Source organism: Henckelia pumila, chromosome 2 (assembly GCF_033568475.1).
Source record: "Henckelia pumila isolate YLH828 chromosome 2, ASM3356847v2, whole genome shotgun sequence".
Taxonomy (NCBI): domain Eukaryota; kingdom Viridiplantae; phylum Streptophyta; class Magnoliopsida; order Lamiales; family Gesneriaceae; genus Henckelia; species Henckelia pumila.
Genome location: NC_133121.1, coordinates 165,233,136 through 165,239,135, shown reverse-complemented (window position 1 = coordinate 165,239,135; position 6,000 = coordinate 165,233,136).

Sequence of the window (6,000 nt, the reverse complement as noted above, 5' to 3'; positions counted from 1 at the left end):
TGTACTTGGTCAAAGCAAGACTATTATTATTATTATCATCTCATTACCATCCCACCCTCATTTCTTCTTCCCTCCTTCACGTCGACCGAGAGAGAAGCCATGGCCGTTGCTTCTTCAAGCTTTTCTTCCTTCCGATTTGCACGATCCGACCGTCAGATTTCAGGTTAGAGTTGAGATTCACGATCACCGCATCGAGGGCGTCGTTTTGACGTAAGTTTTGCTACGATCCATGAACTTTGATTTTTGTTCGGGTTGTCAGAATTTGATAATTTTCGAGTATGATGTGCTTGAGCTAGCATAGACCGTGTATTCGAAGTCGGTTTGGAAAAAGAACGAAGTTTGGATTTTATATGATTTTTGGAGCAAATTTTTGAAAATGGGTCTTGGAATTTTGGTTGGACTTGGTTGTTTTGATGGATTGGAAGATGATATGAGTTTCTTAGAATTGTTTGATGATGTTGATGATTGTTGGTTTGACCGTTTATAGTCATTATGTCGTCGAAATCGAGTTTGAATTGGAGATTTTATTGTTTCGGTTTTTTTTCGGGTTTGTTTGAATGAGTAGATTGATATCGAATCCGTATGTTCAACATTTTCAGATTTGGGTTGAAGATTCGGGTTTGGAACAAACTTGGGAGTTTGAATCGATTTGAGAATTGAAGACGGTATAGTTCTTGTATTGTTTCGTTTGATTCGATTCGATATTGGTTGAGTTCGTTGTTATTTTTAGATTTGAATCCCCGACGAACTTGAAAATGTAAGAAGACGACAATTGAATGAATGAGACGATTAACTCGAATTTGAATTAGTTCGAGTGCCCAAAAGAAATCACATACTTGTATGCTATTAGAATTACTTGATTTTAACTTGAATGAATTTAATTTCACTTGCATACATCTTGAGCCGAAGATTCGATTCGTTTTGAACTTAGACGATTTAGGGAGCTATATTGAAGTGACTTTGGATTTTGAGTTTTTCCAATTGCTAGAATACTTCTTATAGTTGCTCTGAAGTCTAGGGGTTTGAGTTGAGCGACATCCACCCCGAATGGGTGTGTCGGTGAGTTGTTCGTGAAAACTTGACCCCGAGATCCCAACCGAGTTCCGATTGATATTCGATTATCCGATTAGATAATCCCGAGTTTTGAAGTCATGCATTGCATTTTAATGCATTTCGAGTCGAGTGCTGATATGCCTTTTTGAATTGATTGACTCGTTGTTCTATATAACATGATTTGATATATTATTTGGAATTGCTTGATTTGTCTCTTTTACTGGGAATTATATTCTCACCGGATTATCCGGCTGTCGTTTTGTTTGTATGTGTACTTGACGGCAGGTGGGGCAGGATCGAGTCAAAAGCTGCATGACTAGATCGAGTTGGAAGTGATAGAGTGAGACACCGTCTAGAAGTTCGTTCTTTTAGAAATCTTGCATTATAGGGTTGATGAAATTTCATGTCTTGAATCATGTTTAGGAAACTCGAATTTATTTGACTTGTCGAATGACCCTATCGTCGAACTTTTTATTGTATTTTGGGCAGAACTTAGAATATTGTATGATCTGATTATTGATATGTAGGTGTGTTTGAGTTTAGAATTGATTGGAATTAATTTTGGATGAATTTTCCAGGTTCCAGCATTTTTCTGTCTATTTTTCCTGCGCGTGGGCGAGCCTTGACCTCGCACACGCGCAGGGGAGGCCTGAGGGCTCTGGATTGTTGGCCTGCGCGCGCGCAAGCTGAGTGTCTCACGCAGGCGCGAGTTTTTCCCGAGGGTTCTGTCTTGTAACCCCACGCGCGCTTGAGGGGTATAGCTCGCGCAAGCACGAGGTCTTCTGTCGGGCTCTGTTGAGTTAGCCCGCGCGCGCGCGAGATGAGGATCTCGCGCGAGCGCGGGGTCTCTTTTTAAAAAAAAAAAAAATTTTTGATTTGTTTTCCCAGCTCTTTGTATTCGATTGTGTTTAATTATTCATGATTAAACTATTAGAAATGGGATCTCACATGAATGATCTGAATGTCCATCTGGGACCCTCATCTGCACTTCATCCGCATAAGACTCTGAATGAGAGAGCAATTGAAGTTTACAGGGCTAAAAAATTAACAGTCTTCAAACATGGTTCATCTCATTCAGATGAAATTGAAGATCTTACTCTTCCGGATGAAAGCAAGCCTCTATTAATCGTAGCTGCTAAAGAAGTATCACCTCCCAAAAAGGCTACTCCAAAGAAAAGATCTTCAGCAAAAAGAAAGGTGGTGATTCATTCTTCTGACTCAAAGACCTCGGAATCAGATCAAATGATTCTTGCAGACATTATTGCACCATATTTTCAACAGAGAAGGAGGACATTTAGACTTCCCCCTCGGATCCCTATGCCTACCCAACCTGAACCAGTTCCCACCATACCTATTTCTATGGTTGAACATATTGTCCCTCCAGTACCTCAGATGAAAATCACTGCTTTTTGCTCTGGATTTTTCAAAAAGCCTGATGATGTCTCAAATCCACAATCAAAGACTCAACAACTAATTGATCTGACTGCTGATCGTATTGTCAAACATGTCGATTTAAAGATGAAGATCTTTGATAAATGGGTATTTCATCGCACTGAGGATCACTTCACCAATATCAAAAATTTGAACAAACTGGAAAGCATTGCATCTCTTGAAGAAAGAATTCTTGAATGGGCTGAGACTCAAGTCATTTCTCGAGCTCTGGAAAGAAGAGAGTTTGTAAAACTCATGCTTCAGGAAAGCATTCTTCGATCTCACATTCGAATACAGAGAGCAAAGCTTCATCCCACTAGTTTGAACATCATTGATATATCTGTCGCACTTACTCAACTGGAGAATGACGCTCATGTGTTAACTACAAAGGCAAATTTAATGAGACAAGACTTTCCTCTGGAAGCTCCAATCAAAGCAAAGGCTTCTTCATCTGATATGCAATCTGCCACAGATGATTTTAGTTTATCGGATGAACTCAGTCTGTCTACTGATCCAAATTCTCCAATTGTCTCACTTGTTAGAGTTGCCTCTCCTCCACAGAAGTCATTAATCATTGACGTTGCTCCCACAGATCAATCTTCTCAGGAATCCCTATTCGAGGAACCACTGACTTTATTTCATTTTTTAGATACATCGAGTGATCATTTTATCATTACAGAAAGAACTGACCTCTCTGTACATCCTGACTTTGAAAGTGAAATAGAGGTACCACTGGTTGCATCAACTGTTCTCACAACCTTACCAGATGAAACTCTTAATTCCTACAGAATAACTAGTTGCACATGAGTTGTTAGTTGATACTTCTGCTCAAGAAGATTCTTTTATTGAAGAAATGATCGTGGACTTTCCAGAACGAATGAATATCTCTGCTATTGATCCGCACACAGCAATGGTACCATTCGTTCCAGTGGATGAACAAAGTCATCACTTATATGACGATTCTATGAAGATCGTCTCTTCTAAACGATTGGTAATGGATCTGCCTCCTATCTTTAAGGTAGTTAGGACTGATCTTATTCATAGTCCATTCAGGCCTATTACCATCATGTTCAAAGACAAGTTAAGTCTTCCATCTGCAACCCTCTCAGAGATCACAGATCCAGATGTATCGTCGAAGATTATGGAAGATGTTCTTCTTACACCTCCGGTTATCTCTAGTCCACTACTTCAAATGTGTGCCTCATCTGAAGCTGCAACAACTTCTTCTACTCGTCCAAATGAAGATAGGTCCGATAATTCTTTGTCTGAATCTTTGGCTCAACTATCTATTTTTGTCAGAGAATTGCACGTTAATCAGATCCAGACATTTGAAGAACTTTGTGATTTCAAATCACACGTGCTGACAATAATAAATAACATCAGTGAATCTGTTTTGAGTGTTCAGAAGCAACAAGCTAGAGAATATATAAATATTCTTCGGAAACTTGACAGACTCGAAGCCTCTACAGAAGCTCACAATAAACAGATTCATGACACTTTTGGTACCCAACTCACGGTTATCCTAGACCTTCTATCTGAGAATAGTGATGCCAAAAGGGGGAAAAGGCTATCTCATCTAAAGCCAAAGGCAAAAGAAAGAAGTAAGGACCACCAGATCTGAAGAAGAGCAGAGTAGATCAGATCATCTTGGAAAATTAATTTTTGACATTTATTTTGTCTAAAATTATTATTCGATCTATGATAAAATAATTTTGGAAAGCTCTTTGATCTATCACCTTTATCAAAATTTGATCCGAAAATGAACTTGGTTTTGATATCACCAAAAAGGGGGAAATTGTTGGAAATCAAACCCTAATAGTTTCGGTGATAACAAGTCAAAACAAAACCAAGTAATAAAATAATTGAAGGGCTAAATCTATTCGGATTCTTCAAGATCAAATGTCCTAGATTTCAAGCGGATCAAATATAATGCCAGATCAAATGCAAGATATTCGGATAAACCAATTGAAGTATAAATTGCCAGAACAAGTGTCCGATATCCAGATCAATCAAGAAGACTCTCAACGGATTTTACAGATCGATCTAAGACAGATCTAACATGCTTTCAACCAGATCAAAAGCCTGCTGAGATTGTTGAAGAAAAGACAAAATCATTTAATGATATTTTGAACATTAATCTGTCTCCATCAAAGTCAAGATTTGTGAGATATTTATTAAGATATGTTGGCAGCTATCTATCAGAGATTGATTGGCGTCTCATCATCAGAAATTGTTGGTGGCTCACCGGCTACTTTTGAAGATTATAAATACTCAAACACTTCAAAGATTCAAACACGAGACCAAGAGTGAAAAACACAAGCTATCTAAATCGAAGTTTATTCAAAAAGCCTTCACTCAGCATAACTCAGATACCCACATCATCAGATAAGAGTCTCGATATTCTGAGTTAGAATATATTTTCAAGATCGATCAAACTTCAAAGGAAGCATATACGAAATCGATCCAGATCAAAGTCATTCATAGCTATCCAGATCAAAACACCGAAATACACTCTGTATTTGTACTGTATAATTCAAAGCAGAAAGTTCGATCTTCTTTAAGAGAAAGTATTGCTAGGAGTTCCTCTCAAAGGATTGATTGGATTGGATTTGTACAAAGTCTTGTATAAATCAAAGTCTTCTAGTGAAATTCTTTTGAAAACAGAAGAAGGGGTGACGTAGGAGAATTCATCTTCGAACATCCAGAAACAACTCTATCTATTTATTTACTGCACTTACTTTACCTTTATATGCCTTAGCTATACATATATTAAATCTGCGAGAAAGATTTCTTCCGCCTGTTATCTTTCAGATCTTTCGAGCAGATCAAAAGTTTTAAGCAACAAAAACTTCTGTCTGATTTTAACAAATCAGATCGAAGACTCTTTATATTTTAAAATAGTGTATTCACCCCCCCCCCTCCCTCTACACATATTTTCGATCATAACAAAAATAATAATATTTTGTACATTAGAATTTTATAGAATTGAGAATCCTATTGAAATTGTAAAACTCTCGGTTATTATGACATATATGATGTCTAATTAATAATATGATTATTAAAACCTAGTTTGTATTGGATAATTAGTTATCTAATAAAAAAATACCAATTAAATAATGAGTAATTATTTATTGGTCTCCTTCATTGGTCATGCAACGTGGGAGTTAGAATGACGCCTTTTAACGCTTTGATTTCGTTACCCTAAGGGTGGTGTCCGTTTTGATTCAATATCAAGGCTAGATCTCTAATGATAGAATTTTAGATGTATTTTAAGTTTGACCGTCCTTACGGCGGCATTCTTGAGTTAAATCTAAAATTTGAAACGAAGGGTCTTACTCATGAAGATATCAAATTGTTGATTATATCTTTGACCAAAATTGTTGATTAGGTCACCTATTTTTCTCGAGCCCTATAGCTTGTCGTGTTTGGAAATTTTTTGCTGCATGATTTGGAGTTCAGAATTATCATTATTTCTCGAGGTGGAAGGTGGCAGATGATTGGCGTCGTGGACATATA